We start from the raw sequence: 12,892 nt of genomic DNA, 5'->3' as shown, positions 1-12,892 counted from the left end.
TGCACCATTATCCTTTTTTATATTTGTTTAAATATACGGATATCTGCTAGCACATGGTGTTTCAATCCTTAGGGGAATGCTTATGACTGGAGTTATTCTTGTTCTCTGCTCTATAAATCTTTGGCTGTATCAGCTGAGAAAAGTTTAATGTTCTAATTTACAAATGAATAAAACCAGATTGTTATTTCCACTGGTGTTCAGTTTATTTATGTAAAATACAATATGCCAAGATGTGTCCAGTGGGAATGATGTTAGCAAAGGATGTATGTCCAGGAAAAGAAGAATTATACAATATTGCTTTAATTGAAATATGAATAAACGTTCAGTCCTGGATGAACTCTTGTTGAATAAAATCATACTTTGGGGTTTGAAAGGATTACTGGATCAGGCTTTAAATTTAGTATAATCTCTTTCTCTTCTCTCTTCCCTCCGTCTCCCCGTATACACATACACACACACACACAAAATAACAGAGGGTTTGTTCTGGACTACATCAGTGGTGCTTGAGGCTGTTAATATGATTCACGCAAAACATCTTTAAAGTGATACACATTCAGCTGCTAGCAGTACTAAAAATAATTTCATACAGCCAGGCTTGAGGCAGCCAGAGATCATATATAAGGAGATAAGAAGGGAAGACAAGGCTGAAGGGAATATGAAGACAGAAAGGGTTGGTTAAAAAACAATAAAGAGTAAGGAAGAAGGAAAGAAACAACCTTAAAGGGAAGGAGAAGCAAAGACGAAAGAAATTCAGCTTTCAAGGCTCTTGAAGGACTATGGGAAAGGAGGGGGAAATTAAATAAGGTGTATGGGCAGACAAAGGAACCCAGCTATTGAATATGGGAGGGGAAAGGGATAGTGGGTCAAAGTGGAAGGCAGGAACTGTGATATGATTGACCTGATAGATTCATGGATTCAGAAATTCCAGTGCCAGAAGGTATCATTGTGATCATCTAGTCTGACCTCATATATAACCCAGGCCATAGAACTTCCCCAAAATCATTTCTAGAGCACATATTTTAGGGAAAAAAACATCCAATCTTGATTCAAAAATGGTCAGTGGTGGAGAATCTACCATGATACTTGGTAAATTGTTCCAATGGTTAATTACTCTCACTGAGAAAAATTTAAACCTTATTTTCAGTCTGAATTTGTCCAACTTCAGCTTCCAGCCTTTGGATCATGTTATACCTTTGAGGGGTTCCCAGGGCGAAGGCTACTTATATCCTCCCCCATCTTCCTGCATAATTGCCAGCCACAATCTGGCCAATTGTTATACACTTTAAGATCTCTAAGGTATTATGTTCATGGCATCACATAAAGAAGTTAGATAAAAAAACCCTCTTGCTGGAAGGTTGCAATGTAACACTATTTTTATTCTTAGAATCCAAAAAAATAACACGCAGTAACCAAAATTAGAGCTAGATGAATCAGGCTGCTCAAAAGGCAGAGAAGCGCATTGCCTTGTTCTAGGATGGTTCTTTCCAGACTCGCTCTGATCTCATGTTTTCCGACAGAGCCTCCTAGCCTGCAACCAGGACCAGGAAATGCCCCATCTTAAAATGATAACTTATATCTCCAGCATACTTCTCAATAGACCCCATGGGAAAGAAATCCAGACTCTAGAGAGGTCTATGGGCGTTTTGCTTTTGGGGACTATTTTACCCGTGTTTCTTCAGAAGGTTACTCCGTCACTGGAGATAAAGGGAGAGCTCCCCTAATTTGAGCCCTTTGTGTGTGTTGCATAGGAATCAGACACAAACAGCAGCAAAATTCTTAAAGCAGTGCTGATTTTTTATTGTGTGTCTGGTTCAATAAGTGCACTAACATGCAAGGATTAAATTAATGGTGTTAATTTTTTCCTGTCCTCTGTATTTACTCTTGTTTTTCTCCTTTCTGTTGTGCTGAAATGCAGAGGAAGAAAGAATTGTTGTTTTTGCAGGAATCATTGCATTATAATAAGTGTTAATTAAAATCCATCTCCATAAAATCTAACATCACTGGAGGATGTTTATTGTGGGGGAAAGTTTGGACAACATTCACATTCTTTTCTGTTATTAGAAAAATATGTTGGTTTTTATTCTCTATTCAGGTAAAATAATTTATTCTAGGAAGCAGGAAGGAAATTGTGTGTCAGAGAATCGTTCAACTAAATTAACAGTGATTGACAGGCAGTAGTCAATAAACATCACAGAGGAGTTTAGAGTCTGGTGTTTGAGAAGTGTATATCAAAGTAAAGACATGGATTCAGAATTTATTCTGTAATTTATTAATTACAAATAGAAGTTTCCCCAAATAAATAATGGGTATAGAGTATGGGTAAGACAAAAAAAAGGGTATAGAGAATAAGACTGAGAATATATTATTGCCATTATATAAATCCATGGTACGCCCACATCTCGAATACTGTGTACAGATGTGGTCTCCTCACCTCAAAAAAGATATTCTAGCACTAGAAAAGGTTCAGAAAAGAGCAACTAAAATGATTAGGGGTTTAGAGAGGGTCCCATATGAAGAAAGATTAAAGAGGCTAGGACTCTTCAGTTTGGAAAAGAGAAGACTAAGGGGGGACATGATAGAGGTATATAAAATCATGAGTGATGTTGAGAAAGTGGATAAGGAAAAGTTATTTACTTATTCCCATAATACAAGAACTAGGGGTCACCAAATGAAATTAATAGGGAGCAGGTTTAAAACAAATAAAAGGAAGTTCTTCTTCACGCAGCGCACAGTCAACTTGTGGAACTCCTTACCTGAGGAGGTTGTGAAGGCTAGGACTATAACAATGTTTAAAAGGGGACTGGATAAATTCATGGTGGCTAAGTCCATAAATGGCTATTAGCCAGGATGGGTAAGAATGGTGTCCCTAGCCTCTGTTCGTCAGAGGATGGAGATGGATGGCGGGAGAGAGATCACTTGATCATTGCCTGTTAGGTTCACTCCCTCAGGGGCACCTGGCATTGGCCACTGTCGGTAGACAGATACTGGGCTAGATGGACCTTTGGTCTGACCCGGTACGGCCTTTCTTATGTTCTTATGTTATGGTGATTGAGTCATGTCCTTCCTGACAAAAGGGCTGAACTGTAAATTTAGAGAAACTTCATTTCACACACAGACATATTCTACTTGACAAAAAGAGGTTGGTCTGTTTCTGCTCAGTGTCTTATTCAAGGTGCGGTTGGAGAAAAACAGAACCAGTTTGGTCAGTGGTGGAGAATCTGCCATAATACTTGTTATGTTACAGGACTTACCTCTTTTTTTGTTTTTTTGTGAGTCAGCCACTGCAAAGCAAGTCAACTACAGCATCTGAGACTGTCTGATTCCACCCAAGGCAGGACAGCCTATCCATACAGCAGCCGATATGGGACTAAATACAAAAAAGACATCAATTCAGTAGCATACAAAATCAATGGGACTATTCATGTGCTAAAAGATAAACGTGATTAAATATCTTGTTGAATCAGGGATTAAAATAGCGGATAGTATTAAGACATAAATAAGTTAAACTTGTAAAAGAAGAGTATGTTTTTTATAGTTTGAGTACCAAACTGTAGTTACTGGTTTAAGCTGATTATGAATAATTGACCACATGACAGCTGGTAATATCAGCCGGTTTTGCAGATAATGTTGTGCTTCCACAAATTAGTAATTTTCCCAGAACATGTAGTATATTAATGATCCAGTACCATTGTCCAATCAATATCTTTCCACTTTCTTCTGCCCCCTATGCTTAGGACTTTATCCCTCCTCTGTTTTCCAAATAACTTTCCTCTCTTCAGTCAGATCCCTCGTAAATCATAGTTCTCCTATCAAGTCCTTAAAGGCTAAGTCACCAAATCTAGTGCATCCATTTAAAAACAAAAAACATGCTGGGCTGCTTGAAGGTTTGATCATGTATGTTTGGACTGTCTGGTGCATAATTTAGGCCCCAGTCCTGCCATGGATACCATGCAGGTGGATCTCTGCACCCACGTGGAGCTCACAACGGGATCACGATGCAAGGATATAAAATCTTTGCATCACAGACAGTGTTGTCTTCTGACTCTGAGCACACTGTTAATCCTCAATAAACAATAATAAAGAGCCAGTCACTGGATGATCAAACAGTTCTTCTAGAGTTTCCAGAGCTTTTAATATGTGGCTTGGAGAGAAAGTCCACAAGCTTAGTATTCGCTGCAGTAGATGATTATGGGACAGTGAGACAGCTATGATGGCTTTATGGGTGGCTTAGTTATACTTCATTTTATTTTCAATATCAAGTCTTGATAATCATAGGAAATACACTGATTTTCAGAGAATGGTATCTATATTTAACTACTACTTTATCATGACTAATAGTAAATTAAGAGTTAATTTATAAACTCTTTTTTTTCTGGAAATATAAATAATTTGGAGGCAGTATCATAGACTACAAGGCCAGAAGGGACCATAGTGATCATCTAGTCTGATCTCCTGTGTACAGGCCATAGAATTTCCCAAAAGAATTCATAGAGCATATGTTTTAGTGAAAAAAATACAATCTTGATTTAAAAATTACACTCACTGTTATAAATGTATGCCTTATTTCATGTCTCAATTTGTCTAGCTTCAACTTCAAGCCATCAGATCATGTTCTACCTTTCTCTGTTAGATGGAAGAACCCATTATTAGATATTTGTTCCCAAACAAGATATGTTTAGACTTTAATTACATTATTTCGTAATCTTCTCTTTGTTAAACTAAATAGATTAAGCTCCTTTAGCCTATCACTATAAGGCATGTTTTCTAATCCTTTAATCATTCTCATAGCTCTTCTCTGAATCCTCTCCAATTTATCAACATCCTTCATGAATTGTAGGCATCAGAACTGGATTCAGTATTCCAGAAATGGTTGTACCAGTGCCAAATACAGAGGTAAAATAACTTCTCTTCTCCTAATTGATATACCCTATTAATGCATGCCAGGATTGCATTATTTCTTTTGGCCAGTGCATCACACTAGAAGCTCATGTTCATCTGATTATTCACCATGACCCCACATCTTTTTTCAGGGTGTCTGCTTCCCAGGATAGAGTTGCCCATCCTATAAATATGGCCTACATTCTTTGTCCCTAGATATATATATTTATAGTTAGCCATATTAAAACACATATTGTTTGTTTGCTCCCAGTTTACCAAGTGATTCAGATCATTCTGAATCAGTGACCTGTCCTCTTCCTTATTTACCAGTCCCACAGTTTTTGTGACATCTGCAAACTTCATCAGTGATGATTTTACGTTTTTTCTAGGTCATTGATAAAAATGTTAAATAGGGCCAAGAACCAATTCCTGCGGGACACCAATGGAAAAATGCCGGCTTGATAACAATTCCTCTTTTACAATCACTAACCTATCAGCCTTTAATCCATTTAATATATGCTATGTTAATTTTACATCATTCTAGTATTTTAATCAAAATGTCCTCAGGTACCAAGTCAAACTCCTTAGAGAAGTCTAAGTATATTATGTCAGTACTATTACCTTTATCAACCAAACTTGTAATCTCATCAGGGAAAGATATCAAGTTAGTCTGGCATTATCTATTTTCCATATATACATGTTGATTTGCATTGCTTACATTACCTTCTTTAAGTCTTTATTAATTGAGTCCTGTGTAAGTTACTCCGTTATCTTGCCCAGGATTGATGTTAAGCTGATAGGCCAATAATTACCTGGGTCATTCTATTTACCCTTTTTAAATATTGAAACAACATTAGCTTTCTTCCAATCTTTTGGAACTTCCCCAGTGCTCTAAGACTTACTGAAAATCAACATTAATGGTCCTTCAGCCAGCTCTTCTAAAATGCTTGGATGCAAGTTATCTGGACCTGCTGATTTAAAAATATCTAATGTAGTAGCTCCTGTTTAACATCCTCCAGAGACTCTAGTGGAATGGAAAGAATATTATCACCATATGATGAGACTATACCATTTGTTTTTCTCTCAAATATAGAACAGAAATATTTATTGAGCTTTTCTGCACTATTAATGATAATTCTACCATTTCCATCTAGTAGTACACCAATACAAATACCATTTAGGGCTAGTTAGACAGGCAGAACTGTGAGGTCTCAATGCATGAAAAAGACAATAGTGTAGAGAGAAAGGGTTTAGGGTTATTAGGAACTGTGGACCTTTGCAGAAAGGAGGCGCCTATACAGGAAGGATGGGCTCCACCTAAGCCAAAATGGAACCAGATTGCTGGCATGTAAAATTCAAAAGCTTATAGAGGGGTTTTTAAACTAAGGGCTGAAGGAAAGCCAACAGGTAGAGAAGAGCACATGGTTCAGACACAGACATCTCTTAGGGGAGGATCTATTAACAGGGATTGTCTATATCCTAGTAAGGAGGACAGGGTAGAATTTGATAAAGCACAGGTAGGAACTGAAGAGAAACAGTCAAATGAAAAAAAGTCCCATTCAAAATTATATCACATAATGGCACACAGCTAAATAGTGATACATTTTACAAGTGCTTGTATACAAATGCTAGAAGTCTAAATACTAAGACAGGTGAACTTGAGTCCCTGGTATTAAATGAGGATATTGATATAATAGGCATTACAGATCATCCGTGTAATCATCAGTGTTAATAATAGGGTACCAAATATATAGGAATGACAGATAGGTTGTACTGGTGGGGGAATTACACTATATATGAAAGAAAGCATAGAGTCAAATATAACAAAAATCTTAAATGAATCAAACTGTACGATAGAATCTCAATGGATAGAAAATCCATGCTTGAATAATAAGAAGACGGCTGTAGGAATATACTACCCACCATGTGAAATGTTCCAGGAGATTAGAGAGTAGAAAGTAGAAAACTCCATAATAACTATCCCCATATTGACCGAGTATATGTCACCTCAGGACAGGATGCATAGATAAAGTTTCTAGATACCATAGATATAAAGAATTACAAAGGTAATTACAAAACTGGGTAAGTGGGTAACAAAATAGCATCTGAAATTCAATGTTGATAAAGTATATTAGAAAACATAATCCCAACTATACATACAAAATGATGGAGTCTAAATTAGCTGTTACCACTCAAGAAAGATCTTGGAGTCATCGTGAATAGTTCTCTGAAAACATCTGCTCAATGTGAAACAGCAGCCAAAAAGCTAACAATGTTAAGAACCATTAGGAAAGGGTTAGATTTAACAAGACAGAAAATATCATAATGCCACTATATAAATCCATGGTATGCCAACACCTTGAATACTGCATGTAGTTCTAGTTGCCCCATATTAAAAAAAAAGATATATTAGAATTGGAAAAGGTACAGATAAGGGCAACAAGAATGATTAAGAGTGTGGAACTTTTCAGACTGGGACTTTTCAACATGGCAAAGAGATGACTAAGGGGGGATATGATAAAGGTCTGTAAAAACATAACTGGTGTGCAGAAAGTGAATACAGAAGTGTTATTTACTCTTCACATGACACAATAACCAGGCATCACCCAATGACATGAATAGACAGAAGGTTTAAAACAAACAAAAGGAAGTACTTCTTCACACAAACATAGTCAACCGTTTGTGGAACACATTGACGGGATGTTGTGAAGGCCAAAACTATAACAGGGTTTTAAAAAGAATTAGATAAGTTCATGGAAGATAGGTGCATCAATGGCTATTAGCCAACATAGTCAGGGAGGCAACCCTATGCTCTGGGTGTCTCTAGCCTCTGAGTGCCAGAACCTGGGAGTGGATGACAGAATCACTCAGTGATTGCTTATTCTGTTCCTTCTCTCTGAAGCATCTGGCATTGGCCACTGTCAGAAGACAGGATACTGGTTTAGATGGAGCATTGGTCTGACCCAGTATGGCTGTTCTTATGTTATGTTTTCATGTTCATTTACCACAGATCTAGTGACATTTCTGCTGAATCTGAGGTGTTGTCTGGTTCATATTTGCACACTTTATTAGGTGCAGTACACTCCATATTGCATGGCCACACAATGCGTGAAGTTTGAAATTTGCAGCCACCTGGCCCATCAGAAATATTGCTAGAACTTCTGCAAGCTTTTTCAGTTAACTGAGTGCATATTAAGGTTTATGCACTGTTTAAATATAGAGTGAAGCTAAATAGGTAAAGAAAATAATGTGATACTTTAAAGTAGTTCTCAGTTATAAAATATTCATTTACAAACCATTTTTTAGAAGTCTTTTGACTTTTTGAGGAATGAATGAAGTGGGAAAATTGGGTAGGATATGAAGCTAATAGCATTATTTAAATAAATAAGTAAGATAGAGGGACCGATGGGAATGAAGATATGGGGGTAGACATTACGGTATCTGAGGTGGAGGCCAAACTTGAACAGCTTAACGGAAGTAAATCGGGGGGCCCGGATAATCTTCATCCTAGAATATTAAGGGAATTGGCGAGTGATATTGCTAGCCCGTTAGCGATGATTTTTAATAAATCTCTAAATTCGGGGATTGTACCGTTGGACTGGAGATTAGCTAATGTAGTTCCTATATTCAAGAAGGGGAAAAAAAGTGACCCGGGTAACTACAGGCCTGTTAGTTTAACATCTGTAGTATGCAAAGTAATGGAAAAAATTTTGAAAGAGAGAGTGGTTAAGGAGCAGGAGGCCGATGACAACTGGGATAGATTACAGCATGGATTTACGAAAGGTAGATCGTGCCAAACCAATCTGATCTCCTTCTTTGAGAAAGTAACAGATTTTTTTAGACAAGGGAAATGCGGTGGATCTAATATATCTGGATTTCAGTAAGGCGTTTGATACGGTACCGCATAAGGAATTATTGGTTAAATTGGAAAAGATGGGGATCGAAATGAAAATCCAGAGGTTGGATAAGGGAGTTGGTTAAAGGGGGAGACTGCAGAGGGTAGTACTGAAAGGGGAACTGTCGGGTTGGAGGGGGGTTACCAGTGGAAGTTCCTCAAGGTTCGGTTTTGGGTCCTATTTTATTCAATCTATTTATTGCTGACCTGGGAACCAAGAGTAGGAGTGGGCTGATAAAGTTTGCGGACGACACCAAGTTGGGAGGTATTGCCAATTCGGGAGAAGGATCGGGATATCCTCCAGGGAGATTTGGATGACCTTGTAAACTGGAGTATTAGTAACAGGATGAAATTCAATAGTGAGAAGTGTAAGGTTATGCATTTAGGGATGACTAACAAGAATTTTAGTTATAAGCTAGGGACGCACCAGTTGGAAGTAACGAGGAGGAGAAGGACCTGGGAGTCCTGGTTGATCGTAGGGATGACTATGAGTAGGCAATGTGATGTGGCCGTTTTAAAAAAGCTAATGCGGTCTTGGGTTGCATTAGGCGTGGGTATTTTCTAGTAGGGATAAGGAAGTGCTAGTCCCGTTATATAAGGCGTTGGTGAGACCTCATTTGGAGTATTTGTGTGCAGTTTTGGTCTCCCATGTTTAAGAAGGATGAGTTTAAAACTGGAACGGGTACAAAGAAGGGCCACTAGAATGAACCGAGGAATGGAAAGGCCTGTCGTATGACAGGAGACTTGAGGAGCTCGGTTTGTTTTCCTTAACCAAAAGAAGGATAAAGGGGAGATATGATTGCACTCTTTAAATATATCAGAGGGATAAATACCAGGGAAGGAGAGGAATTATTTCAGCTCAGTGCTAATGTAGACACGAGGACAAACGGATATAAATTGTCAGTCAGGAAATTTAGGCTTGAAATTAGACGAAGGTTTTCTAACCATCAGGGGAGTGCAATACTGGAACAGCCTACCGAGGGAAACAGTAGGGGCGAAGGACCTCCATGACTTTAAGATCAAGCTAGATAAGTTTATGGAGGAGATGGTATAATAGGATAATGGGCTTAGTCAATAGGTCAATTAAGTGCCAAACTGGTACTTAATTGGGTCAAATTGGGTCAATGATATGATATTCTTAACCTCTTTCAGAGGGTATGGCTGGAGAGTCTTGCCCGCATGCTCGGGGTTCAGCTGACCGCCATAATTGGGGTCGGGAAGGAATTTTCCTCCAGGGCAGATTGGCAGTGTCCCTGGAGGTTTTTCGCCTTCCTCCGAAGCATGGGGCAGGGGTCGCTTGCTAAAAGAGTGGGTAGATCGGCTAATGTGGCCTGCATCTTGCAGGAGGTCAGACTAGATGATCATAATGGTCCCTTCTGATCTTGAATTCTATGATTCTATGATTCTATGAACCCATAGAAGGGATTAACCAACCATGAAGATACCTCTAGCTCAGTATCAGGTTGAGCTTAAAGAGAAATAATAGATGGCATCAAAATGGATTGGCTATTAACAGCAGCCATGGGAGCTCTTCCATTTAAGGGTGAGAGTCATTGAATTTGAGTAGGCATACTTTTGTGCGTCAAAGAAGCTGTAAATAAATACAAAGAGAATAACCCATTTTCTCAAATCCTAGGCCTGGTCTACATTAGGAAATTAGGTTGGTATAATTACTGAGCTCAGAGGTGTGAAAAATCCACACCCTTGGGAAGACATGGAAAACTTTTATTTGCACTGACCTGTACATTATGTTGATAAATCCACTGAGTGACGCAGTTAAATTGACCTAACCCCTGGGGTAGACCACGAGCCCAAATCAGTAGACAGTGCTAGGTCTATGGGAAAATTCTCCCATTGATGTAGCTTGGGCTGCGGGCTGTAAAATTGCAGTGTAGACATTTGAGCTTGGGCTGGAACCTGAAGTATTGGAGAGGAACCCAGAGCCCAGGCTCCAGCAATTTTACAGCTCTGCAGCCCGAGCCCCGCAAGCCTAAGTCAGCTGATACAGGCAAGCTGCAGGTGTTTCATTGAAGTGTTGACATACCCTGAAGGTCCTTTTTCTGAAGAGGCTATGGAGGATCCTGGGGAGAGCTGGGAGGACTGCTGAGCCCTATGGAGAGATGGAAAACTTTTGTTGGCATTGAACTGTAAATTATGTCCATCAGTAAGATGACAAAGGGAGATTTTTATTGAAGTCTTATGTGTGATTGATAGAAAGAAGGGAAACTGAGGCAGAGTGGTATACCTGGACAGAGAAAATACCCTGTTGTAGACCTCCATTACCATAGTATCTGACTGCTTAACTCACCTGTGAATTAGAAACAGTTTACAATGTACAGCAAGTGGTCAGACTACATGATCAGAATAGTCCAGAGTTGTAAACTGCAGTGTGCTTTTTGCTCACTAAAGTCACTGTGCAGCACTGCACATAGCTGCAGCACTAGCTAAGCAGATAAACAAATCACTCTAAAAGAAAATAATGTTATTTCAAGTCTCTTGTGAGTTTGACCCCTATTCTCATGCTTCCTTTGATTGCCTGTTACAGTTAGAGAATCTTGGTAAACAAATTAATTTAAGGTACCTTGTCAATGACAATTTTATGCTGATAAATGACCTGTCATACACTTATTAAAATACCTTCAGTAGTTGGTCTGCTAAAGTTAATACTGTAGATTAAAGCTTAGTTTTGACGTACTTAACACAAAAGAGGCAACACATTTCATTTTTAATTGATGCTAATTTTCTAAAAGCCAAGACAAGATAAACCTTAGGCTTTAATATTGCACCAAAAATGAATGAGCCATCACAACTGCCTGAGCATTTTCAGTCTTTTCCATAACTCAGATCACTCCTTTCCTCTAAGGGGCGACAGGGGGGGGAGGGGGGAAGTGGGGAGGAAACGACCTTTCATCATGTTTCACAGCTCTGCCCAACCTTGACAATCATAGAATCGGAGGAGCTTTTCACATCATCACAACAGCTCCTCTTGCAGGTGCCAAAATTCCATGACTCACAATCAGTTCATGGGAGTCATAAACACTGCCTCCTCCTGGCTGCTCAGAGGGGACTCCCTTTACCCACCACAGCCTCCAGTCTGGGGGAACTGCATTATCATTATCCTCTGTACCCTTTCATTTCAGTTTTCTGATAGTCGATAAAAATGACCTGTAACAGAAATGTACATTCATCTCAGCATAATATGATGTATCACAACCAGGGGTGGCACAGCCTTCCCAAAAGGGAGCCCCATCTCCTCCATGTCCCTACCCCTGCCCTTTTACTTCCCTGCGAGGCCCTGCCCCTGGCCAAGCCAGAATCCAGAGCAGGGCCAAGGAGCCTGGGCCCCTCCACCTGCCCAAAGTGCAGGGGCCCAAGAGCATCCACTGGTCTATGTCCCCACCCGGCCCCCTGCCCAGGCAGGTGGAGGGTTTGTGGCTCCTCACAGCTGCCTGGGATTCCTGGCCAGGCTCCAGCTGCTGGCCTGGCTGGAGGGTGAGGCCTTGGGGGGAAGAGGAGGGGCAGGGGCAAGGCCTGAGGTAAAAAGTGGATGGGCCAGGCCCGTCTACTTTCAAAAAGTGGGAGGGCCACGGCTTCTTGCCCGCATGTCCCAGTACCCCTGATCACAATCATGTAATTTTACAAAAGATAGCATCATTCGCTTTGCTTATGAACAATGGCAGCACTCTGGGTTATGTTCCAGAGACAATATAATGGAACATAATTTGTGTGAGTAAATAGCTAATGATTTATTGGGAAAATAAATCTTAAAATTTGAATTGTTTTTATGGATTAAATCAGCAGTAGTAAATGTTTGCTTTTTTTGTTTTTTCTTAAAACTTCATTCAATAATGCAGCGAACATCAAGTATTCATTGATTCAAGGAATTTATGATAAGAAAATAGATGTAAGTTGGAAAGCTGAGGAGATAGTGAAACAGGTCCTAGGAAACCAAACAAACATCTTTGAGGTTGTGCACCAAAAATGAATGAGTCAACACAACTGCCTGAGCAGTTGCACTCTTTTCCATAATTCAGATCACTCCCTTCCTCTGAGAGGGGAAAAACAAACAAACAAACAAAAGCTAGAGGCTAATAAGAAGAAAGGAAAACATCATGATAT

At 39.4% G+C, this 12,892-nt stretch overlaps 1 protein-coding gene and 2 long non-coding RNA genes across 3 annotated transcripts in view; 1 reads left to right on the top strand and 2 right to left on the bottom strand.

Annotated features, from left to right (window-relative positions):
* The window catches only part of CSMD1 (CUB and Sushi multiple domains 1), a 1,651,174-nt gene that overhangs the window by 443,227 nt on the left and 1,195,055 nt on the right, over positions 1–12,892 (top strand). The gene's annotated exons all lie outside the window — the stretch shown is intronic.
* Positions 1,785–4,657, bottom strand: LOC123366545. The gene is made up of 3 exons (XR_006578129.1): positions 4,544–4,657; positions 3,252–3,367; positions 1,785–1,904 (listed from the first exon to the last, which is right to left on the bottom strand). It is a non-coding gene; the product is annotated as an uncharacterized LOC123366545 (long non-coding RNA).
* On the bottom strand, positions 5,877–11,721 carry LOC123366546. Its single transcript, XR_006578130.1, has 4 exons — positions 11,678–11,721; positions 11,019–11,081; positions 10,818–10,883; positions 5,877–5,902 (listed from the first exon to the last, which is right to left on the bottom strand). It is a non-coding gene; the product is annotated as an uncharacterized LOC123366546 (long non-coding RNA).

Source organism: Mauremys mutica, chromosome 3 (assembly GCF_020497125.1).
Source record: "Mauremys mutica isolate MM-2020 ecotype Southern chromosome 3, ASM2049712v1, whole genome shotgun sequence".
In the NCBI taxonomy this organism is placed as follows: domain Eukaryota; kingdom Metazoa; phylum Chordata; order Testudines; family Geoemydidae; genus Mauremys; species Mauremys mutica.
The sequence above is the reverse complement of the archived record's forward strand: the minus strand, read 5'-3'. Positions and strand labels throughout refer to the sequence as shown.